The sequence below is a fragment of the Mirounga angustirostris genome, unplaced genomic scaffold (assembly GCF_029215605.1).
Source record: "Mirounga angustirostris isolate CCGP_5_RB_7025 unplaced genomic scaffold, mMirAng1.0.hap1 SCAF_7, whole genome shotgun sequence".
NCBI lineage: Eukaryota > Metazoa > Chordata > Mammalia > Carnivora > Phocidae > Mirounga > Mirounga angustirostris.
The window spans coordinates 152658813-152685750 of NW_026991715.1; positions in this window are offsets into that span (position 1 = coordinate 152658813).

Here is a 26938-nt window from a genome sequence, read left to right on the forward strand (position 1 = left end):
AGTGGTCTCAGCACGAGAGATGAGATGAAATCAATTTTTAAAATCGAATTCCAAGTTCTAGGTACTGTGCGACCCTAACCTGCTCTCTCTGGAGTGTGTGGGTGTGGGATTCGGGTGAACTGACAAGTCCTCCTATGGCCTCGCCCATTGGATTGGGCATATAAAGAATCGGGGCAAAGCCTCCCCTGGAGTGAGGGTCCCAGCATCAAGGACCCAACAGCAGAGTCTGGGGCCTGAGGTCCAGGGTCAAGGGTCAGAAGGGCCTTGGTCAGCAGTGCCGAGGGTAGGGGTAGACACTACCTGCACGGGACACGGAAGAACTAAGTGACTCTTACCCAACAACCTCTGTGAAAGAAACAGATTTTCTTTTCTTTTGAGAGAGAACCCGTGTGCAAGTGGGGGTGGGGAGGGGGAGGGAGAGAGAGAGAATCTCAAGCAGACTCCCCGCTGAGCACGGAGCCTGATGCAGGGCTTGATCCCATGACCCTGAGATCGCGACCTGAGTCAAAATCAGGAGTTGGATGCGTCACTGACTGAGCCCCCAGGCACCCTAAGAAACAGATCTCTATGTGTGACCCCATATTACGACTTTTAAACGGTGACTTCATTTTCATGCAACAGAATAAAGTGATCCCCTTCATTTTTCTTTGGGGAAAATACGCAAGGGCCCACCTCCTCAACTGGAGACCCTCTGTGTGTTCCTTCCCGATTTGCACATCACGGTCTTGTCACAATGCTTCTGGCGATGTGTTTCGTGCGTCACGACATGGGCTTGTGTTCCCTCCTGGTCAGCCAGACGCCTCCACTGGAACCCACCTCTGCAAACCCCACTTTTAAATCTAACGGTAGGACGTGCACTTGGTATTACTGATATTTCGTCTTCCGAATTTCTGAATATTGATTTTGCCAACTGGAGTTTTATGCCTCAGCACCTTGGCCCCTCACACAGCACCCATGGCGTCTGCTGCTGGTGCCCGTGGGTGCAGGCCCAGACCCTGGAAAGGTCCCTCCAACACCTCCAGTGCTCCATTCAACATTCCCCGAAACCTATACAATGGTATATGTCACTTATCTCAATAAAACTGGGCGGGGAGGAGGGGGAGCCCCAATATTCCCTGAACACAGCACTTTATTCTGCTTCCAGTCACCTAAATCTGACATTATCTTATCTAACCATTCAGTGACTCCCAGTCCGCAAGGATGTGATAAGAAGCTTTCCTAGAAATTGAAGCAGTTAACCAAAAATCTCCCAACAAACAAAAGCCCAGGGCCAGATGGCTTCCCAGGGGAATTCTACCAAACATTTCAAGAAGAATTAATACCTATTCTTCTGAACCTATTCGAAAAAATAGAAATGGAAGGAAAACTTCCAAACTCGTTTTATGAGGCCACCATTACCTTGATCCCCAATCCAGACAAAGACCCCATCAAAAAGGAGAATTACAGAAGAATACCCTTGATGAACATGGATGCAAAAATTCTCACCAAAATACTAGCCAATAGGATCCAACAGTACATTAAAAGGATTATTCACCACAACAAAGTGGGATTTATCCCTGGGCTGCAAGGTTGGTTCAACACCTTCAAATCAATCAATGTGATACACTACATTAATAAAAGAAAGAACAAGAACCATATGATCCTCTCAATAGAGGCAGAAAAAACATTTGACAAACTATAGCATCCCTTCTTGAAAAAAACTCTTCAGAGTATAGGGATAGAGAGTACATACCTCAATATCATAAAAGGCATCTATGAAAAACCCACAGCAAATATCATTCTCAATGGGGAAAAACTGAGAGCTTTCCCCCTAAGGTTAGGAACATGGCAGGGATGTCCACTATCACCACTGCTATTCAACATGGTACTAGAAGTCCTAGCCACAGCAATCAGACAACAAAAAGAAATCAAAGGCATCCAAATCGGCAAAGAAGTCAAACTCTCACCATTTGCAGATGATATGATACTTTATGTAGAAAACCCAAAAGACTCCACCCCAAAACTGCTAGAACTCATACAGGAATTCAGTAAAATGGCAGGGTATAAAATCAATGCACAGAAATCAGTGGCATTCCTATATACCAACAACAAGACAGAAGAAAGAGAAATTAAGGACTCGATCCCATTTACAATCACACCCAAAACCATAAGATACCTAGGAATAAATCTAACCAAAGAGGCAAAGAATCTGTACTCAGAAAACTATAAAATACTCATGAAAGAAATTGAGGAAGACACAAAGAAATGGAAAAACGTTCCATGCTCATGGATTGGAAGAACAAATATTGTGAAGATGTCAATGCTACCTAGAGCAATCTACACATTCAATGCAATCCCCATCAAAATACCATCCACTTTTTTCAAAGAAATGGAACAAATAATCCTAAAATTTGTATGGAACCAGAAAAGACCCCGCATAGCCAGAGGAATGTTGAAAAAGAAAAGCAAAGCTGGCGGCATCACAATTCCGGACTTCCAGCTCTATTACAAAGCTGTCATCATCAAGACAGTATGGTACTGGCACAAAAACAGGCACATAGATCAATGGAACAGAATAGAGAGCCCAGAAATAGACCCTCAACTTTATGGTCAACTAATCTTCGACAAAGCAGGAAAGAATGTCCAATGGAAAAAAGACAGTCTCTTCAACAAATAGTGTTGGGAAAATTGGACAGCCACATGCAGAAGAATGAAACTGGACCATTTCTTTCCACCACACACAAAAATAGACTCAAAATGGTTGAAAGACCTCAATGTGAGACAGGAGTCCATCAAAATCCTGAAGGAGAGCATAGGCAGCAACCTCTTCAACCTCAGCCACAGCAACTTCTTCCTAGAAACATCACCAAAGGCACGGGAAGCAAGAGCAAAAATGAACTATTGGGACTTCATCAAGATAAAAAGCTTTTGCACAGCGAAAGAGACAGTCAACAAAACCAGAAGACAACCGACAGAATGGGAGAAGATATTTGCAAATGACATATCAGATAAAGGGCTTGTATCCAAAATCTATAAAGAATTTCTCAATGCCCAAAGAACAAATGATCCAATCAAGAAATGGGCAGAAGACATGAACAGTCATTTTTCCAAAGAAGACATCCAAATGGCCAACAGACACATGAAAAAGTGCTCAGCATCACTCGGCATCAGGGAAATCCAAATCAAAACCTCAATGAGATATCACCTCATACCAGTCAGAATGGCTAAAATTAACAAGTCAGGAAACGACAGATGTTGGCGGGGATGCAGAGAAAGGGGAACCCTCCTACACTGTTGGTGGGAATGCAAGCTGGTGCAGCCATTCTGGAAAGCAGTATGGAGGTTCCTCAAAAAGTTGAAAATAGAGCTACCATGTGACCCAGCAATTGCACTACTGGGTATTTACCACCAAGATACAAATGTAGGGATCCGAAGGGGTACTTGTACCCCGATGTTTATAGCAGCAATTTCCACAATAGCCAAACTGTGGAAAGAGCCAAGATGTCCATCGACAGATGAATGGGTAAAGAAGAAGTGGTATATATACACAATGGAATATTATGCAGCCATCAAAAAGAATGAAATCTTGCCATTTGCAACGATGTGGATGGAACTGGAAGGTGTTATGCTGAGCGAAATAAGTCAATCAGAGAAAGACATGTATCATATGACCTTATTGATATGAGGAATTCTTAATCTCAAGAAACAAACTGAGGGTTGCTGGAGTGGTGGGGGGTGGGAGGGATGGGGTGGCTGGTTGATAGACATTGGGGAGGGTATGTGCTATGGTGAGCGCTGTGAATTGTGCAAGACTGTTGAATCACAGACCTGTACCTCTGAAACAAATAATACATTATATGTTAAAAAAAATAAATAAAAGAAGAAGATAGCAGGAGGGGAAGAATGAAGGGGAGAAATTGGAGGGGGAGACGAACCATGAGAGACTATGGACTCTGAAAAACTGAGGGTTCTAGAGGGGAGGGGTGGGGGGATGGGTTCGCCTGGTGATGGGTATTAAAGAGGGCACATTCTGCATGGAGCACTGGGTGTTATACACAATGAATCATGGAACACTACATCAAAAACTAATGATGTAATGTATGGTGATTAACATAACATAATAAAAAAATGAAAAAAAAAGAAGCTTTCCTAGAGACTGTCATAAGCCCAGATCCGCCATGTTTGCTCCAAGTATCTCTTGTAGTCCTGCCAAGAAAGGAAGCTCACTATCTCAGCACGCCTTCTCATGGAGCGCTGTCTTTATGCAGGGGGCCTCTTGCTCGTGTAACTTCTCAAAGTCAGATACAGTCACTAAAGACACCTTCCAGAATCTTCCCAGCATGAGTAGATTCTGTGGCCTCGGCGGGTGGGGGAGCTAACTCAGGTGGCCCTCTGGGTTCAGTGAGGGTCATCTGCCTTCCTGGTAGCCCTTCCCTTGCTGCATACTTGCTCTCCCGGCCACAGGGCTCAGATGGGAGGCTGCTGGGAATCCCACCATCAGCTGCCCTTGGACCCACCTTCCCACCTAATCAACCAGAGCTGCTGGTGATACGGGACTTGGGCGCCCCAAGACCCACTGACTTGCTTCTGCATTGGACAGATGCCCCATGGCCAAACTCTGCTGCTAGCTGGAATCTGGCGGAGCCCTGGTCACAGGTGAGCTGGGGCCAGGCACTGGTGGCCCTCAAATGCAGCAAAGGCAGGGCCAGGGTCCCTCCTGGCCTCCTGCCAGCTCCAGAACACATTCTGTGCCTTCGAAGGGCAGTGGGTCTCTCTCTCCCCTAGTGTGGAAAGGAGGCTGGAGACGCCCCCAGGGACCAAGTAAAGTCAATTTACTCATAAAAAGGCAATGCATTATGATAAGATTCAGATTTCCAATTGAATGATGTAAAGGGAAGTTTTAAAAGTCACATATAATTTGATTTAATAGGGTTGCTTCCCCCGCTCAGTGGGAAAATGGGATGCAGACGGAAGTGTGATTTTCATTTAAATGTCTTCGTATGAGAGATGACACGCACCATCAATCTTCTGGGGGACAAGGAGAGAGGGCAGAAATTATTGATGTTTAGTAGCCACAGGATTATAAACAGGGAAATTGAAAGCGATACCTAATTGACAGGGCCTGTCCATTACTGTGGGAAAGCTCTGCCCATTTCTCACCATGAGGCGGGAACATAAAAACAGCGGGAAGGTGTGCATCGCTGACAGAACATCATAGTAGGAAGGAAGCACAACCCATGAAGCAGCGGGCTTAGACCCAATATGCCTTTCTCAGCCATCAGCAGCTTGAGGGTGGCCAGGTTCCCACAGTTCCTGAGGGCCTCTGATGACGTTTTAAGCACCAAAGGGAGAAGGTTAATTTTAGCCACACATTTGGTGAGGCTGACGCATGAACAGAAGCTGGAGGGTGGAACACACCTGGGCCGGGCTCTTGACCCAGGATGAGGACCAGCAGGTGGGGACACTGCTGAGCCCACAGCATCTGATTTCCAGCCTGTGGCCCGCTCTCCGCAGATCCCCGCCATGCTGTTTCGGGTACAAGGAGCTGATATTTGTGAGATCCACGCGTGAGGCTGGAAGAGCAGGCACAGGTGAGCTCTTGCAGGCACATCATACTCTGGAAACGTCTATCTCTTTCTTTAACACCCGTGTGTATAGGAATTCGCTGATAGATCTGTCTTCAAAGGGATAGATAAGACACTGTCCAGATTCAAAGGCTCTTTGAACATCTCTGTGGCCTGAGTTAGGTTCGATAAAGGAAGAAACCAGTGGCGACCATCAGAAGTACCCATCAAGCCATCCGACCAAGATCTTGTATTCTTATGTCCCATTCCAGGGAGTTCCCAAGGTAGGAAGATGGCAGGATCAGGTCGTCCACTGAGCTCATCAAAGACTGTGTGGACTTGCAGGTGGAACGCCATGTGGTCAGGTGGAGACACACCTGGCTGGGGACAAGGTCCCATCCACATCACGGGTGGGGCATCCATCGGAACAGTCTCCAGCAGAACATTCCTGCCTTGCCCTGCTCCCCACTGACCAAAGCAGGCATAAGGGATGTGCTCACAAACATGCTGAAAACCATCCAAGTGATATTAAAGGGGGAGATGTGTAAAGTATGGCTGAGATTTAAGAAACCAATTTTAGGACCCAGGAAGGTAATGACCTGGAGCAATTTATTGAAACAGGTTTGATTGTTTCAACTTCACACAACATCCTGTGATCAGAAATGTTTGCAACCTTTCAGAACCATGTGGGCTTCTAGACAGCATGGACAGGCTCGCAGACAGGTGAGGAGGGGCTGGCTCCGGAGTGGCAGGCAGCAGGTCCCAGTGGAGAAGCCACTGCCATGGGGACCCACCTCCACCTTGTCATCCTGGCTGGCAGGCACCCCACCTCTGTGACTCTTTGGGACCAAGAAGCTTGGGCAGGACCCCAGGTGGGGCACCGTGGGGATGGATGAATCACGGTCTTCTCACTGACAACCAGGCTCAGGGGACAGGTGACTGGGACCCACCAGCAGCCCAGTTCAGCAGGACAGAGCCCAGACAGCTCAGAGACAAGGACCAAGAGGAGAGCTGGCTCATGGCCAGGACGTATCCCTGGCATCTAACAAAGGTAGTGGGAACACTTGAAAATAAGTATGATTCTTCTTCCTGAGTGAAGGTTACTGTAACTTTGACTTCACTTAGAACTATGGGCTATTGGGGCCCCAGACAGAACCCCATTTTCTCATCTTCAGAAAATTGTACCCAAGAGGAAATTGCCAAGGACCAGGTCACCTCCTGCAGGAGCTTGCACTGATTATGCTCAGAGGGTTTTCTCCCTCCAATAAATCTGGCTCACCCCTGAAGCAGCTCATCACAAATCCGTGGAAGGATTCTTTTTATAATTAATATGTTTACCAATGCAAGCCTCATAGTGTAGAGTGATGATTGAGTACAGATCAGAATATGAAATGTTATGAGTGCAGGCATAACCTTCATTACACAAATATCACAGGCTCACAAAGCCCCAGGGTGCTGTATCGGACCGATCCTATCTAGCATTCAATAAATCACAAGTCTTCCCATCCAATTGGCTCTTCCTCTGTGAGCACCTTTGGTGGTGTTTCATTTCACATATTCTCAGATCCATCAGAGAATTAAGGGACAGTGATTGATTCTTAACCAAAGCCCATCAACCACAGTTAAAATTTCATAATATTCACATTAATTAAAGAGCTTCATTATCCATTTTCTTTTGCATACAGTGAGTTGGGCACCTCCAAGCTTTGGAAAAGCATACCTATCTGAAACGAAGCCCTGGCTCAAAGCATATTAACCACTGCGCGGGAAACAATCACAAAATATTAAGCACAGAGTGTTCAAAAATTGTGGGAGAAGTGCACTCTCCAAAATAGGAACTCAGCAGGTGGGGGTGTGTGATGTCCCGGATGAGAGCTGTGGCAGTGGTGACCAAGGAGTTTGGACCACAATTTCTCATACACAAGAAATGACTACTGTGTAGGTAATACTGGAAAAGCCTCAATTTAGGGGGCCTGGGTGGCTCAGTTGGTTAAGCGACTGCCTTCAGCTCAGGTCATGATCCTGGAGTCCCGGGATCGAGTCCCACATCGGGCTCCCTGCTCGGCGGGGAGCCTGCTTCTCCCTCTGACCCTCCTCCATCTCGTGCTCTCTCTCTCTGTCTCATTCTCTCTCTCAAGTAAATAAATAAAATCTTTAAAAAAAAAAAAAAGAAAAGCCTCAATTTACTGAAAAAAGATAATATTATACTGAAGGGCTAAGAACATTGGAACTGGGTCAGGTTCTACCCAAGGTAACCGTTAGTTTTTTTAATCTGCTGGACTGGAACAGATCATGTTTGTCTGGTATTCATTTCGTCGGCAGAAGGTCTGGAGGGAGGGATTAATGGCTATTAGAAAAGTATAGAGCATTTCTTGAATTTATACTACTCCTATGTTGGATTAAAAATATAAGGGAAAGGAAGATTAGGCTTTAAAGGCAATACTTTATTAGCACACATATATACGAACACGAACATATATACACTCTCTATATTACACTATGGCTGAGTGCCTCCCTGACCAGGACCCTGCACCACCACAGAGACTCAAGCAGAACAGAACCGATGTTGTGGTCCTCCTTGATGGTACAATGAAACATTTTCAAGGTACTGTTGGCTGCACGGTCACGTCTCAATACCAATAATTTTATCTCAAGATAGGATGTTCAAAAAAATTGCTAGGATGGCTCTTGCATAACTGCTGAACTATATAAATTATATTTCCCAAGTATTTAATAATTGACTAGCTCTGACTAAATTTGATCAGGCTAATTTTTTCCTGATGAACACAATAATTAAAATAATAATCTAAGCTTATCTTCTGTGCTATTGATCTCACTAACCAGAAAAAGTAATTGGAACATAACTTAATAATTGTCACAAGAAAGCACTAAATCGGACAAAAATTGGTTTTTCCTCCTCCTTACAAGGTGATGGTGATTTTGGTGAAGTGATGACAGTCTTGATAATGAAAGAAATGATCATGCTGGTGTTAATGACGGTAACGATGTTGATGGTCATGATGGTGATGGTGCAATCTTGGTGATGGTGGTGATGATAAACATGATAGCTAACGTCTGATGGGTTCTTACCACGTGTGTACTTTCTGTGTACCAGGCACAGTTCTAAGGGCTTTACACATATGATCCTCTTTAACCTACCTAAAATCCCATAGGGTAGAGACCATTTTATTCTTATTGTATTGCAGAGAATATGAAGATTTCAAGGGTTAGAAAAAGTGCTCTGGGACACTCCAGAATCTGCTTTTATCCATTCTAGCTCCATAGCATTGAAATAGCAAAAAGTGTGAATAACAGACAGAGTTTTGGATTGATACACTCAATCCAAAATGTTGCACTCAAGTGTTTTTAGCCACTAACACACACGCATCATCTTCCTCACTTTCCTTGTGGATCACTTTAACCCAGAGGTAACCTGCAGAGATGAGGGGTATCATGAGTGCTCATGGCTACTCTAGACACATCTGTCAGGGACACTATGCCCCTCCTTTTCCTATGGTGTAACTACTGTTGAAAGACATCATTCTGGATTCATCACTTCCTTTTCATCCACTTCCTTTTCATCCACAGCTCTTACTGCCAGCAGATACATGATGCACCTTGCTTATCGGTTTATTGTCAGTCTACACTAAATAGAGTATAAGCTCCATATGAGAAGGCATTTTTTGTCTATTTGATTCACTACTGTAGCCGCAGCATCTAGAATGATGTCAGGCACATAGATGTTGCTCAGTGTATATTGTTAAGTGCATGAGCTGTCTGATATAAACTGTGAATGTAGGCACTAGTTTAAATACCTTTCAGAAGTAACCTAGATTTCTGTCCAGATGAAGTAACAAGAGTGGCGTTTACTCCCCCAACCTGAAGTGACTAAAAAAACCCTAATTAAATATATGAAATGACTGTTTTCGGACATTGGACATCAGTCAACATAAGCCAACAATCTCTGAGAGAAAATACAAACAACCGAGTCCGAGGATTACCCTGGTTTAATGCCCGGAGAGAGATTCCAGATGTCAATGCAGGGAGGAAAATGGAGGCAAAATCCAGTGCATTCCCTCATTGGGAAAAAAAAAAAACAAAACAGAATTGGGATGTTGGGGAGCTCAAAATAGCTGAAGCTATTTTGGATAGAAGTCCAAAAGAGAAATTCTGCACAGAGAGAGATGCAGAAATCTATGGAGACCCCCACCCCCAGCCTGCTGAAGGAAGCTGAGTACTGGTCAGCATATGCATGTGAGGGACGTGTCTGTGCCAATAAAGTCTCAAGGGCACACACAGGAGTGGGAATAAGGCCAGGAATTAGTAGAGAATCAGAAGGGTATCACCTCAATAGAAAGGTGAAGTCAGCCCCCTACTAAAGATCATGCTAGCATTAAACAGCAAGGCTTAGAAGCAAGGACTGAGTTAAACTGCTTCCCCATAATTTAACTGAAATCTAGAAATAAAGTTCAAGGATATGTATATGAATATAAAAATATTCCACACCAAACAAGGCAAAATTTACAAACTCTAACATCTAATAAAAAACTACCAAGCAGACAAAGAAGCAGAAAACCATGATCCATGTTGAGGGAAAAGTCAGCCAACAGAAACAGACCGAGAAATGAGACAAAGGTTAGCATTAGTAGGACAAAGACATAAGAGTAGTTATTGTACCCATACTCTATACGTTCAAGCAGAGATGGAAACGTTAAGGAAAACACATGGAAGGCATAAGGAGTAGCCTTCAATCAAATCTGTAGACGAGATAAATCAAGCACCCAAGATGAAATGCACCCTGGGTGAAGTAAAACAGTTTACACACTGCAGAAGAAAGATTAGTGAGCTTGAAGAAATGGCAAGACAGAGAGTCCAAAATCAAGCACATTGGGGGAAGAGGGCATCCAGGAGTGGTAGGCCAACGTCAGCAGCCTCCCACACACATCATTTGAGATCCTGAAGGTAGGCAAGAGAAAAAATATTTGAGGAAGTAGCCTGAAATTCTCCCAGTTTGATGAAAATGATAAGACCACAGAGTCCAAAGTTCAATCAGCTGCTAGCACAGAAACATGAAGAAAACTGGGTGCATTGTAACCAAACTGCTTTAAGCCAGAGATAAAGAAAAAAAATCATAAAATTAGCCAGAGAAAAGACATGTTCTGAAGATGGAATGAATATAAGCAGATTTTTCATAAAAACAGTTCAAACCAGAAGACAGTGAAGTAATACCATGGAATTCTGAAAAACAAAACAAGAAAAGAGCTACCCAATAAAAATATCTTGCAAAAATGGAGGCAAAATAAAGTGTGTTTAGGCATATGTAAGCAGAGAAAAGTCCCTGGCCGATAGACCTGCATCCAATAAATGTTAGAGGATGTCTTTTAAGAAGGAAAATTACAACAGGTGGAAATCTAGAACAAAATGAAGAAATAAAGAACACTCTTAAGAGGTAATTGGCTGTTTGAAGAACAATAGTAACAGGGTAGTGAAGGGTCGATCCCGTGGGTGGAGATACAAGGTGTGACAGCAATAGCCTGGGACTGAGAGAGAGAGAGAGAGAGAGCTGTGAGTGCACCTTGTAGAGTTCTCATCAAACACCTGAAGGTAGGCAGTGATAAGGTAAATGTTTAGGTTGCAATCCCTAAAGCCACCACTAAGGAAAATAATTATATTTAATAAGCTAACAAGGGGTACAAAATGGTATCATAAACATACAACCTGAAACAAAGTAGGAAAAGAGAAAAGAGAACAAAGAACTAATGGAATATTTTTTTTAAATAGCAATGGGATGAATTTAAACCCAACTGCATCAATAATCACATAAAATATAAATGATCCAAATACACCTACCAAAAAGCAGATTTCAGGGGCACCTGAGTGGCTCAGTCAGTTAAGCATCTGCCTTTGGCTCAGGTCATGATCTTAGGGTCCTGGGATCAAGCCCGGCATTCGACTCCTTGCTCAGCATGGAGCCTGCTTCTCCTTCTCCTGCTCCCCATGCTTGTGTTCTCTCTCTCTGTCAAATAAATAAATAAAATATCTTTTTTTAAAAAAGCAGATTTCAATGTAAAAATTTTAAAAAGCAAAACCCAAATATCCCATCTCAAAAACCAACTTGAAATGTCAAGGATGGAAAATACGTACCATGCAAATACTGATTAGAGAAAGCTGGGCTGCTTGTATTAAAATCAGACAAAGTAAAATTTAAAGCAAAGAATATTGCCAGAGATAAAGAAGATCATTTCCTAATAATAAAAGTTTCAATCTATCAGGAAACCCCAGAAAAATCTTAAAAATATAGGCATTTAATAATATGAAGCACAAACTGATAAAACTAAAAGAGTGTTTCTAGTTTTAGAAGAAAACACACAATCATGGTCAGAGGTTTAAACACCTTTCCATCAACAACCCTAGAACAAGTAGAGAGAAAACCAGCAAGGACTCAGAAGGCTTAAAGCAGGACACTGCAGCCATGTTACCTTAAGGGCACATAAACCCTCACCAAGATAGACCACATTCAGGACCATACTCCAGCCTTCAAGTCAGATAGATTACACTCTGTCTCTATGCTCTGTGTTCTCTAACCAAGTGAAATTAAATTAGAAATCAATAACAGAAAACATTTCTGGAAAATCCCTAAATATTTGCAAACTAAATAAAACACTCAAAATAAGTGTTTCTGAATAATAAATCTAAAGGAAAAGTTTAAAAATGTATATTTGAACTGAATTAAAACCATAGTACAACATATTGAAATATGTGGGGTGCAGCTTAAGCAGGATGTTTACTATTTATAATGCTAGAATACCTATATTATAAAGAAGAAATGTCTTAAATTAATAACTTCTGCTTCTCCCTTAAAAAACTATTAAAAATAACAAATGAAACCAAATTAAGAATAAAAAAACTAATGATAAGAACAAAAAAGAATGGCATAAGAATGGGAAAAAAGCTCAGAGAAAATAAAGAAACAAAAACCAGGCGTTTCGAGAAGATCTTTAAAATTGATAAGCTTCTAGCTATATGGATCTGGCTACATGGAAAAAAAGACTCAAATTAGCAACAGCTGGAATGAGACATCACTACAGGTTCTAAAGATATTAAAATTTTAAAGATATGTATATTATTATGGACAGCACCATGCTGACACTAAAACCATACACAAAAGATGTTACAACTACAAGCCGTTTCTCGTGAAGACAGATGCGAAGATTTTAGCGAATCAAATACAACAAATCTAAAAATGATAATATAATCAAATGGGGTTAACCACATATGCCAAATTATTTTAAAACTCAAAAATTAATGCAATCCACCATATTAACAAATTTTTAAAAATTCACAGATCATTATAATAGTTACAGAAAATGCATTCGATAAAATCCAAAACTCTCCACAAGCTAGTAATAGAAGGGACCTTCCCCAACCTGAGAGAGGGTTTATCTACGAACACAACACCCTACGGTTAATGCCATACCTAATGAGGAACACTAAATAAACTCTGCACCCCATAAGATCAGGGACCAGCAGGGATGTCTGCTCAGCATGTATATTCAACTTTTTACTCCTTATGGTCACCGTAAACAAATGACTTGTGTCTTGTAATTGGCCACAGAATGCAGGATTCAGTGACTATTAAAACATTATTTAACTAATGTGTGAGAAGGCTATTAATAAATCGGGGTGGGGTCTCAGGGTGGGACCCCTGAGCAAGGTCGCTGAGCCGAGGCCCGCAGAGGAGGGGTATTTGCTACCTGCAGTGTTCTCCAGGCTGAGCGTACTCACCCCTGCCCCCAACCCCCATCTTTATACAACTCACAGGAAAGGTAACTGCACCGTTTGCACTGGATTTGTAAAATAAAAGCTCCAGGTTGGATGGGCCAACTCCCTCTGCATTTCTGGGCAGGAAACTCAGAGTCTAGGAGCTTCAGAGTGCAGGGTTCAGAAATCTCGAGGCTGGCTCGGCTTTGCACACCCCACAGACGGGACCGTAGTTCTTTAATGTACTTGCATTATCATTTTATGCTCTGGAAAATTCTGCAAGTCCTGACTGCAAGCTGTTCCACATCATGTGCGTGCGTGTGTGCGTGTGCGTGTGCGTGTGACCTGTGATAAGATGGTGGCTTTCATTTGCCACGACTGTGTTTTAAGCTCCTCTGGGGAGACATGGCTCTGTGAGTGCCTGGTCTACACAGGACCATCGCACCTGTGCTCAGTCAGGTGTGATGGCGAGGGGCCGCAGGGGCCAGTGATACAGGGACCAGAGAAGCCTGGCGTCACAGAAGCCACCAGCCCGCCACACACAGGTGGCTCTGAATCCTGCGCTCCTCACTGAGGATCTGGGTTCACAGAGGGGCAGAGATGGGGAGAGGGACAGGGCGCTGTTGAACTCCAAAGGGAGACACCTGCTCACGCAGCTTCTTCCACTCTCCGCATCACGGGCAGCAGGCTGCCACCAACTCTAGAGAAGGCTCCCGAGCTCTCCGGCGGTGGCCTCACCCTCCCAGACGCTGCTCAGAGCCTCCCTCGTGGGCCTCGCTCTGCCCTTGGCTGGCACATCCTCGGTGGCTCAGGCCTGAACCCCACCTCATCTGGGGGTAGCCGTGGCAAACAGGAACACTCTCAGGCTCTGCGGAGGTGCCTGAAGCCGCCCTGTGTGACGCTTGCCTACAAATACACTCCACGGTCCGGCCCCGTGATACCGGCCAGGCCAGGCAGAGGATCTGCATCATCTGGGCAGAACCGGGAGCGAGGTCCACACCTTGGTTCCCTACACTGTGGCACCTACCCTGCTCCGGCCTGAGTCAGACCTAAGGATATGGAGGGAGCACCAGCATGCACACAACCCACACTGTGGTGGGGAATACCAGGGACCAGGTACTGCGGACCCCTCCTCGGCCCAAACACAGAGACTTTCTGCTGCGGAAGGAGGTCCAATGGGAGAGGTGCTGGGAGCGTGGGCAGGGGCAGAGCACCCCAGAGCAGTGGGACCGGGGCTGGGGCAAAGCCAAGCTTAAAGCAGAGGCATGTCATAAGGTCCAGCAGGTCTGCTAAGGAGTGACAGTTGGTTTGGGGGCTCAGAGGGTCAGGCCCCCCAGCAGAGCCTGCAGCTCTAAGGCACATCTCCTGGATGCCCTGTGAGCAGGAGCCAAAGCCTCCTTCATCCTCCTCTTCCCCCAACCCCCCAACCCCCAGCCCCACCCCCCACCCCGAGGGCTGGACCCTGTGTGGCTGAGCAAGCTGCAGGGGCGAGAGGAGAAAGAGATCCGTGGGCCCATGCACTTCATGGAGGGGAGGACCCACCCCATGTAAAGATCCTTACATGTGGGCAGCCTTACTAGCTTGCACGTCCGGCCTGAACCGGCTTCTCCCTCAGTTTGCCCTGTCAGGTCCTCACTGTATCAACCTTTGCAGTGTAATGTAGAATTTTGGAATCTGAAAATATTCCAGGACCCTAAGGCAGGAGGAGTGACGGCCAAGCTCAGAAGCTGCTGGTGGGCTTGAGCAGGAAGGTGGTGGAGAGGTTTCCATCCCGTGGAAGTCATTTGCGGAGGCTGCTCCATGGATGCATCCGGAACTCATCCTGCGGGGCCTGGCCTGACGCCAGGCCTGGAGGTTGTGGGACAGAAAAGGATACAGGAGAGTGTAGATGGCTGTGGGCTGCTCAGCATTTCCCCCAGGATGGAGAGCATGCTGGGAGCTCATCACTGGGTGTGGACAGAGAGTTGTCCCCTGGGCTGGAGCTGGAGGCTGGAGTTGGAGGCTGGGACTGGACTGGGGCTGGAGGTGCTGGAGGCTGGAGTTGGAGATTGGAGGCTGGAGGCTGGGGCTAGAGCTGAGGGCTGAAAGCTGAGGCTGACAGCTGAGGCTGGAGCTGGAGACTTGAGCTGGAGGCTGGAGGCTGAGGCTGGAGCTGGAGGCTAGTCCAGCAAAGAGCCTCCTTGGCCATGATATGCTTATGTCCAAGCAGCAAGACTGCCTTCTACCTGGCAGAAGAGATGGGAAACAGGAATCTGGGGCCTAGAAACTGGGACCGCCCCTCCTTGTCATGGCCCAGAGTCACAATTCATGCTCCAGAGTTCAAAGGAGAACAAAGCACACACTCAGAACTACTGGGAAGACACTGTGTCTTTGCCACACCCAGTCTTCTGTCCGCTGCTGGCTAGATGTAGCTACATATTGATACAAGCTTTCTGTACAGCAGATCATTTAAATCATGTGCTTAAAGCTGTATTTCATTCACATTCAAATTCAGTTATTCGAAATAAATTTACCTTTAAATAAATTGTATGATGTATGCATTACAAAACACAGTAATTATGATTAAGAAAATGAGCAGTCATTTACAAATAAATCTGGCCTTTTCCCAGCAAGTGATCAAATGATAAATTGGCCATTGATGTTTTGACTCATGTTTTTATCCAGAATTCCATCTGCAACACTCAACGTACACAAAAGGTCCCGATCCTTCCACAGCCATTTGGACTTGCTCAGGCAGAACCGGCTCTCTCCTGGATACAAGTCAGAGCACCTAATCCCACATTTCTTTAATTCTCTGCCCAATTCACCTACTTTTTCCAAGGAACAAAGAAGAAATATGGAGAGAGCCCCACATGATTTAGCCTCCATAACCTGTGTCATCTTGTGTTATCTTTCTTTGTTTTTCAAAAGGCATTTAAATGCCTCAAATCACAGAAGCACCAGCACTAATTCACCTTACAAGGAAGACAGTCAGAAAGAAGAAAATGGTAACAGTTTAAGTAATTAAGGAAATTAACAAGCAAAGAAAAAGTTCTTCCTGGAGGAATTTAAAAGAATATTTCTAACATATGCTTCACTATTTTAAACAGTATAAGGAAACTTAAAGAAAAATTCACTGTTATCTCAAATATGATTAGTCAGAGAGACATATTGGGATAGAGACCTAACCCCCAAATTAGTGGTTCTGTGGTGCGGCCCCCAGGCCAGCAGCATCGGGGTCCCCTGGAGACGTGTTAGAAATGGAAATTCTCACCCTCCCTGCCCAGCCCAGCCCTGAAGAATCTACTGCATGGAGCACTGGGTGTTACACGAGAACAATGGATCGTGGGTCACCACATCAAAAACTAATCATGTATTGTATGGTGACTAACATAACATAATAAAATTAAAAATAAATAAATAAATAAAATCTTAAAATAAATAAATAAAGTTCAAGGGGAGGGGCCCAGCGATCTGGGTTTGGCAGCCTCTGGAAGGCTTCTATGCACTTCAAAGTGTGAGAACAATGGCCCAGAGTCTGGGCCACCCTGCTCCCACTGCGCCCCTTGTCACCGTCCCTTTGGTCCCTTTCTCTGCCAGGCCTGGGGGCTCAGAGGGAGGTGGCGCAGCCCCGGGGTTAGGTGAGGGCAGGGCGCTGTCGCAGCTGGCCTCCCAGAGGAGCTGCAAGGCTGCAGGGCCCATGCGGCCACACCATGCTCCTTGGCCAAGCAGGAGGCCGCGGGACACGGGAGAGGCTAGTGGAGGGCAGGGCCCCGCGAGTTGAGGCTGCGCCGCCGTCTGCCAAGCCAGGGAGGCCCAGCTCTCTGCTATATGGAAACGGACAGACACAGGAGGTCTTCTCTCAGAAGCTGTCCATCAAGCACTTGTGTTCCTATCACAGGGGGACAGGTTTGAAACTTAGGTCCCTAGGCAGCATGCCAGATGGCCCATGCTGATTTTCTGCGACTTAGAGAAAGACCCCCAGTGAGCCGGGTGGGGGGACCCACGAGGAGTGGAGAGAACCCACAGCAAACAGAACCTGTCCAAATGCCATGCCCTTCTGAGCTAATGTAGAAATGTAAGCCATTATAATGAATAGATTAATAGTAAATATGTAAAATAACATTAATAGTAATAAAATAATAATCACAGAAATGTTTTAAGAAGGAACAAAATCGGGCGCCTGGGTGGCTCAGTTGGTTAAGCATCTGACTTCGCTCAGGTCAGGATTCCAAGGTCCGTGTCAGGCTCCCTGCTCAGCGGGGAGTCTGCTTCTCCCTCTCCCAGCTCGTGCTTTCTCCCTCTCTCTCTCTCCAAATAAATAAATAAAATCTTTTTTTAAGAAAAGAATAAACAATATAATGAAGAACTGTAAGCACCATAAAAGGTGCTTTCAGATAATCAGCTGAGTTGATTCTACAGGGATGAACTTGGAGATGACAGGCAGCTTTGAGAAGCACTGAGTGCCGTGAAGTCCCAGTGACACAGTCCCCACGCTCCGCAGAACAGCACATGGCTGTCTCCCGTGTGGAGCCCCTCTGGAGGGCGCCCCCTCCACCCCACACCCATGTGGATCCTGTTAGGTCCAGCGAATATCACGTGTCACCTGTCAAGGTCCTTTCCAGATAACTTAAAGTTTTAAATGTAGCCCATGAAGGTGTAAAATGCTAGAAGAAATATATGTGAAAATTTATATGAACCTAGAATGGGGGAGAGATCTCTAAGCATGTCACCAAATGCAGACACTGTTGAAAAATCAATTTGATGGGTTTGAGTAAATAAAAACAAAATGCTACAGCAGGTGGAAAGCACAGTAAATAAAGCTAAAGGCAGAACTGTAAAGAGCAATACCATCACAAACTGAGGAAAGGGGCCAAAGCCCTTGTTAACGCACCTCAAACATGATGGATTTGCAGCCAAAACCAGGCAAGTGTATTTTAAAAAGTTCACAAAAAATTTTTAAGAAAATCCTAATGGGCTAAAAAAAGGGAAAATGCCCATCCATAGCCTGCGTGACTGGGAAACTGGGAAGTGAATCAGCAGGGAGACTGGAGTGCCTGCTTCCCCGCCGGCTGGATGGCTCAGAGAGAGCCGATGCACCCAGGCTGCCCGTGGGAGCAGGGTCCCCCGTGCTGGCCGGAGGGGACAGTCCTGACCTCTGACAGACAGCCCGGGACTGGTGGATCCTGCCACCACCACCAGCAAGCTCAAAGCACGACACCAGAAATACTCAGCGCAGGACGTTTAAAGCAGAAAATAGGAAATGCTAAGCACATCGACTCAGGAAAGAAGTTGAGGAAACCACGAGACCCCCAGAGCCACCTGCCTACTGTGCACAGCGGTGAGAAATGGTGTTCTGGGAAAACACAAGAGATGCGCACAATGCACTTTCCTAAGGAAAATGTCTGCAACACAGTGCAACAAAAGTGTTACTTTTTTGCTATTGCATGTCTGGAAAAAAAATACAGTTATTAACAGTGATTACATCTAGCTGGTAAGATACACAAATTATGTTTTATTTCCATCTTCTACCTGATTTCTATTTCACAACATGAAGACATTTTTACAGTTACCTTGTTACATTTATATAAAGAAAAAAATAAAGACAATACTAAAAGATAGACTTCCAAAAGCTCTGTTTAAACTCCTTGTCGGATGATGACGTCCTGGCAAATGCATCAGAGACTCCCATCAAGCACCAGAAAAAATCCTGTGCTTTGCCTGGAAACTCAACCTTCTCTCCCAACCCCGCCCCAACCAGATTTTAATGGTGGAAACACAGCAGACATCCGTAACCCTGCCCTGTCGACCACTCAGGGGTGTTCTAGAAGCTGAGCGTCACCTTGGCACGTTGAAGTCAACGTGGAGACTCAAGCTTGGGGTTCTATCTTGATTACCGCGCAGCTCATAGAATGAACAAGAGCCAAGACAGATCTTGTGTTTGAGTGTTCTGCTCATCCTTACTATCCAGACTCTTCGAGCTTATAGAAGTGACTCTCAAAGAGCTTTTCACAGGCCTTGTGCTCTGAGGTGACTTTTAAACAAGCTCCCGTGTAAGAACCCTCTCTGTCTTAGCAAGCAAACTAAATCTCCCCCTGTCAGACTGCCGGCCCCACTATAAATAACCCAGACTTCCACGTCTGTGCAATTCCATAATTTCTCTTTCTTTCCCCCGAGGGCTGAACGCTCCTTCTACAAATACTAGCAGAGAACCATGTGAACCCGTTTCACAGAGTCCCCAGACCATATGCCGAGACTTGAGCACTGCAGAGAAAATGGATCATCCCGCGCTCAGCCTGCTCTGGCTTGGCCTCTGATTCGCGGACTCCGGGCTCCAGAGAAACGCGAGCACCATTGCCAACAGGCTTCATTGAAATGAAAACATCATTTTTCCTTCCGTCCATCTCAGGGAAGTCTGAAACTGCCTCTGATAATTAATCCACCGAGAGAAATCAATACTACAACTGGTTGAAGATGAAACAACCCGTAGCAAAATAAACTTTTCAATGATGCTTCAGCAGTTTCCGCGAGCACAGACTACCTGCCGCAGATGTGGTATCTAAATAAATATTGCTTTCTCTCCCCAAATAATCCCGCCCAAAAAGCCAATTACCCTGAACCATTTGATGTTGTAAAACACTTCTGTTATAAATACAGTCTTTGTTCTCCAAATGTTGACTAGTTGGTTTTCTTTCTCCCATTAGGAATAGCAAATGAGTCTAAAATTTGATAGCTGGAAATAGACTGAACAAAATGATTGCAGATGTGAATGATTTACAGGCGACAATGAAAACCCGTGCTCATCCTATGGGCCATTTGTAAATCCAGGGTGGTTTTGTTTTGTGTGTGTGGTTTTGTTTTTTGGGTGGGTTTTATTTTATTTTTTTTTTCTTTTTGGTTTGTTTTCTTTTTTGGTTTCTGGTTTTTTGTTCAGTTTTTGTTTTTTGGGTTTTTTTAATAATTTAACTGATTTTTTTTAGAAAACCAAGTTGAGCCAACAGCATAAGCTGATTGTGAATTATATTCAGCTTATTTCTCCTTATAAAATATAACAGTATCACATTTTTTAAAAATAAATGCAGCTTAGATCATTTGTTCATAAGAAGCAACTGAGTGCTCTACTGTTTGAAGGACTGTAGTCCCCACAGGAATGGAATTTGAACTGAATGAGCAAATCCAAGATGGTGCACCATTACGTTTCAGTGGGGGTACTGTCATGGCAAATAATGATCACTTAGCAGTCATGCGGGTCACCTGTTGTTTAATTTAACTTGGGCTATCTGGTCTACCTGATTTCCTGCAAAAAAACAAAAGGAGTCTGTGTTTGGCGTGTTCACATAGTTTTCTTAGTTCTTACAACAACCGATAGGGAGAATGAATATGAGCTCAGGTATGGAGTCAGACCGCCAGGCTTTGCCTCTTGATAGCTGTGTAACCCCAGATGAGTTGCTTGATTGCTCTGTGCCTCAGTTTCCTCTTCTATAAAAACAGTCCCTCCCTCCTGGTGTTGTCACAGGATCGATTCAGTCTAGTCAGCTCTGGGGTTCAGGCCAGTGCTCGGAGCGTGCCAAGAGCTGGAGGATGCTAGTTATTGCAAATATCATCCCGGAAGTACAAGGTCCCCTGCTTGGATTTGAGGATATATCAGAAAGAACTGACCAGATCTGTAAACTCCAAACTTTGTACTCATTCCACTGTTTCTAGAAGTGGAAACAAGATGCATGAAAACCTCAAAAATGGCTTATGAAATAGGCAGTACTTTGAGTTTTCTCAAAAACTGAGGGTTCTTCCAAAAAGCAGAGCCAGATGCAGCCAACATACTATTGTTTTCTCTAAAGAAACATGGTGAAATTCATTGACTCTCTAAATCCTGTCTTCCATTACAAAATTAATACATGCTTTTTAAATTAAAAAAATTGGAGAAAAACAAAGAAAATATAAAGGATGTATATACAAAGCTCTAATTAGAAAGAAAGAAGAAACACCCCATTTATATAAAAAAAAAAATGACATCCTTTTTCTGTCCATCCTGCCTCATCTGAGGCAACAAGTATGAAGTTCTTCATAACAGAAGTAAAGTAAAATAATCACAGGCATTTTGAGCCATAAATTAAATGCTATTCTGAACTGAGAGTCTATTCAGAAACCAGCGGCATAAAACAAAAATTCACCTCTGCAGGATAAAGAAACATCCTCATGGGTAAGGGCAGATCTTCTCACTCACCCATTTCTCTTTCTGTCCTCAGTACCAGAAATATATGTGCATAAGCAATATTCTTCCTGAAGTCTTCCCAATCCACTTCCTCATGTAGAATCTGGGATGAAGTTTTTAATCGACACTTCAAACCTCTCTCTCCCTCCTCAAAGTGGTTTCAGAGTTTCGCGTCTACATCTTGCAAAAGGTAACAGTAGCTGCTTAAAAGGAGGTATTAATTACCCACCGATAGCCTGAGCCACAGGATAATTCATTAGTTGCACCTCCAATCCTTGCAAAAGGCATTTGAGGAAGATATTACATGTCTCAGAGCAAAGGGCTCAGTTCATTATAACTGACGTTCGGGAAGTCTGTCTTTGAGATTTCTCTCCCTCTACTTCCTCCTTTAGACACACTGAAGTTTTCCCTGGAGTTCAGAACAGATTGAAATGATTTTGGAACCTCCCTCTGGGGAGACAGAGAAGCTCTTTCTTAGCAGAGGCTGGTTTTCCACTATTGATCTGTTCCCTGCTCACCTCCAAGTGCAGCGCTCCAGCCCCCAAGCTCATGGATGAGTCGGCAGCAAGGCTGGCTCCGCATCAGTATCTTGACAAATACTGTAACTGCTAGGCAGACAGTGACCCCACGCCAGTGCGGCCCTCGCTGTGGAGTCCATGGCTGTCCCTTCTGAGCCCGGAGGTACTCATGCTGCCCTGCCCCCAAGCACAGAGAGCCTGGAAGAGCCAGCACCCAGCCCAGAGGCGGTATGTCCAGTCGTTCCTGCCCTGGGCCCCACATTTGCCACTTCTCCTCTGGCTCAGAAGGAGTCCCTGCAGTGGACAAGGGGTCCAATGGGAGAAGCTTGGCCACCTGCTTCTCAGCAGCAGACCAGGGTCCTCAGAGTGGGGGGGGAGGGGGTCACAGGGCAGGAACAAAGCCTGGGAAAACAGGCCAGACCCATGGCCACGGCAAGAGCTCAGTAGGGCAGGGGGGAGGCCCCTGACTGTGTGAGGGAGGCACCCCTCCCTCCCCAGCATGTTCTTCCTTTCTGCCCACTGGTCGCTGACCCGGAGCCCTGGCCAGGGTCCCCGTATCCACAGTGGGCGGACTCTGGAGCCAATGCACGTGCTGTCAGCCTGCCTCAGGCGCATACAGGTCCTGTCTGCAGGCTCGGATTTGCCAGGCTTTGGCCCGCCCTGTCCACTTAAAAGATCATCCATCACCACCCCAGTTTATAAATCAAGGTGGCCGACTCGCCGAGCACCGCGGTGAGGTCGAAGCGCCCAGAAGTACTTAGCCAATTCCCAGAGCCGGCCAGGCGTTCCCTTCTCTCTGCCTTCAGCAGCCAGACCATCCATCATCCCGCACCCACTGAGGCAGAAGGATGCCGACAAAGGAACGCCTGGGAGCCCAACAATGTGGTCTGTACGACGCCGGGGACTGGAGCTCTTTAAAATTTCCAGCCAGTCCCTTAGCCTTTTGTGTTAACAAAACCTATTCATTTCAGGATTTGGCAGTTCAAATTATTTCAGACAAGACCTCAAGACAAATGGTTATTTGATAGAGTCATAGAGCAAGTGCAGCAACTGGGAGAACTGGGGCTGTCCCCGACGGGCGGGGGACTGGGGGGAGGGGCAGGGGTCCAGGGAGGGGAGGGGCGGGCGTGGCCCTGGGAAGGGGGGGGACAGGGGGTCAGGGGAGGGGCGGGGACCGGTCCTGGGAGGGAGCGGGGCAGGGGTCGGGGAGGGGAGGGGCGGGGACAGGGGGTCCTGGGGAGAGGTGGGGAGGGGCGGGGGCGACCCTGAAGAGGGGCAGGGGCAGGGGTTCGGGGAAAAGAGGGGAGGGGACAGCCCGGGAAGGGGCGGGGGGGGGCCCGGGGTCAGGGAGGGGCGGGGGCATGGAGCGGGGGAGGGGCGGGGGCAGGGAACAGGAGGGGATGGGAGCTGTGCCCCTGACAGGAGCCCTAAGACTGGGGAGGGGGTGGCCCCGGGAAGGGGCAAGGGGAAGGGAGCTGGCCCCAGGAAGACTGGCCCCAGGAAGGCGAACGCAGCCGGGGGCCGCCTCCCACCATGCCTGCCCTGCTTTCCAGACCTGGGACGAAGCCTTCTAGAAGCCCCAGATAAAAGTTTCCCCCCCGAGGGCGCGCATGGCAGTCTTGAGAGAGCTTAGGGCACAGATGTTTTAAACAGTTATCTGTGCCTGGCAAATGTAAAGAAGACAGCCAAGAGTGGTTTTTCTTCCTATTCCGATTACCTGCTAAGTTGCTTTGTACATATTTCAAACAGGGTCTTTTTTTTTTATTTCCTGCAAAGAGAAAACATAAATTGTCCATCGTCCAGAAGAAAGTGAAACAGACAGTTCCCATTACCCCTCATGCTCGCGGAGACTGATTTGCAAAGGTTGGAAAATTGTGTTTGAAGCAATGTAATGACGTGTAATAATTTCCTGTCGGGATGTCAATGAGAAGCACAGCAAGTGTGATAATTTTGTGCGCTGGAGCTGGAGGGGCGCGGTGGGCGTGAGGGAGCCAGGGGAGATGGACGGGGAGCTCTTTTGTAGGATCTTTGGATGCAGAAACTAATGAAAGGATACATGGAAAGAACAGGTGGAGGACCCAATAAAAGCCAGGCCCGGGGAGCGGCCCACCCGGGTACTAACTCCACTTTGCGTCCCCATCAATCTTGCGTAAGGGTCAGGCCGCAGGTCCAAGCGCCAGCCTGGTCCGCGCTTCACATGGTCCACGCAGGGGACGGAACATCTCCAGCGCTGCAGAGTGGGTGAGCTGGGGACTGTCCTCACATAGTGAATCCCATCCACTTGGTGACATGCAACACATGTTTTTAATCTCAGGCTGCACTGCATGAAGGAAAAAAGGCTCAACATATCTGTAAAGGAAAAAAACAGTTTGTGCTTGAGTGTCTGTTCTTGTCTTAAGAATGTGCTGTGTCCTGGAAATCAGGGTGCACCAAGTGTATAGACCAACCCAAGGCAGGCACTTCTCTCCCGCTTCTCCCTCTCTCCTCTTGAGCTGCAAGGAAATAGTGACGTTTTGTTACTTTTTAATTTTGTTACTCTATTTTCCCAGGAAAACTGACACAAAAATGTCACTGTCCCGGGAATATGCCCCGGGATCACGAGTAAGCCAGTCACTCCAGATGGACCTGGCTTTCACCCAGAAGCAAGTGTGGGCCTGTGGCCGCCGGGTTCCCATTCCCTGAGCCGTGGGGTCTACCGAGGGCTGCGGACGGTCGGGGGCCAGGTTCTGCACCCCTTGCCAGGATCCTGTGAACAGAGACCAGTGGCCTCTCTCAGACAGGGCTCCTTGTTCAATCCCCGCCCGCATCTGCACCCCTTTTCTGGACATTTCTTGTCTCTGAAAAATGAGCCACATTGCCTGGGAAGCCTCTTCCATGTCTGCACAGACCTTAAAAATAGCGCTCTCCCCCTCAGCAAGCCTGGGGTGGAGCGCTTTTCGTCTCTCATTTCTGGGAGGGAAACTTCAGAACGGCCGGGGGCTCTGGACCTGTTGGACACACTGCACTGGCCCATGGGGAAGAACACTGAACTTCCCATTTTTAAAAATATGGGTAACAGCCTTCCAATGAATGCCGAGTCATTAAATCATTAAACTAATCTTCTCCTTCTCCAGGGGTAGACAGTCCACATGGGCTCAGACAGGCCCATCCGGTCCCTTCCTGAGCGAGCTCAGCCCTGCAGGGGGCAGAGGCGAAGCCCCTGGCTCATCAGTCTCCTGCCCCACTCATCTACCCTCCTTGTCTATGCTCACACCCTCTTCCCAGCCTGCTCTAGGGAGAATAGAGCTGACTCACACACATCACAGTGTCCCCTATGTCACCATCACCATCAAATAACCCGAGTCCCCTTTCGGCTCATGGGAAGAAATGAATTTCTAATTATGAAGTTCCAAACATTTATAATTGTGCTTGTCTCTCCGCCACCTACAAGTGGCCATAAGCATCGCGGTCTAAAGCCGTGGGCGTCCATTACCTCCCGGTGCCGTGGGTGCTGTGGGTCAGGAGTCCAGGCTCGGCTGAGCCGGGGCTCAGGCTCCAGCCAGGCTATGCTCCAGGTGTCAGTGGGCTGAGTTCCTGCCTGGAGGCTGGATTGCGCAGGACCCGCTTCCAAGCTCACTGTGGATGTTAGAATCCATTTCCCCGTGGCAAGGCCTTGGCTGGGGCCACGCTTGGGTCCTCAGACTGCCCACAGCTCCTTACCATGTGAGGTCACCAGCACAGTCCCTACCTTCATCAAGCCCACAGGAGAGACTCTCCAGTGTGCAGAGATGGAATCTTCGGAGGGGGACAGGATGCCACATCCTATTGGCTGGAAGCAAGCCACGGGCCCCGCCCACAGTCAGGGTGCTGGTTTGCACACGGGTGTGAACACCAGGAGGCCAGGCTCTGCCTGCCTCCTGCAGAACGAGTCACTCCCACCTAAATGCCTGCCCCCCGTGTCCTTAAGAGGGGCCTTCTGGAGAGCTTGGTTCTAGGCTCTGTGTTGTCTCCCCACCCGCCAGAAGGGACCCTGCCCCCTGCACAAGAGACTGGACCATGTGGCAGCCTGATTACGACAACCGTCTTGGGGCCCACCCACCTAAGACCCCGCTGTGTGCCACGCTGCGTGTCTGACAGAGCCAAGGAGACCCAAAGGCCCCCATTTTGTCATGTTACCCGCTGCCACCATCCTGCAAGGGGAGTTTAGAATTGGAAGTCCATCAGAAGTGGATATGGGCAGTATTTAATGAGCACCTACTGTGTGAAAACCCCTGGGAGCCAGGGGAGGGGATGTGGCCTGTTTGGGGTCCACATATATTTTCCCCCTCAAGGTGCTGGAGAAGAATGTAATGGTGAGCCATCTGCGGCAAGTCCTTTAAAGCAAGAGGCCCCCAGGACAGAGACCTCCCTGCAAAGGAGCACTCACCCAACAGCTAACTCAGGTGACCCTGAGACGGTGCCTGGGGAGCTGGGGTAGGGGCTGTCACCTGCAGGTCACAGATGGGAAGTAAGCTGAACGGGAGGCAGTGTCCTCGAGAGCACCCCCCCTCAGCAGCAGCAGAGTCACTTGGGAACTTGACTTACGGGGAATGCACATTTGGGGCCCCACCCAGGCCCTGCTCTGTCAGCCCCCTGGGGGTGGAAGCAGGAACCTGCCTTAAGGAGCCCTCAGGTGGTTCTGATGCTCAAGGCTGAGAGCCAGCCGCTGGTCAGGATCACAAGCCAGGCTCCTCAGCTCCAGAGCTCAGCCTCGCGCGTGGGCGTGGGCGCGCGCCCGCGCATGCACGTCTGCCGGGGAACTGCGACACCATCGGAAGAGCAGTCTGCACACCACTCTGAAGAAACCGTCTACATTGTCTCCTACATTTTCATTTTCACTGGCTTTTAATGTTTTTTTTTTAAGATTTTATTTATTTATTTGACAGAGAGAGACATAGCGAGAGAGG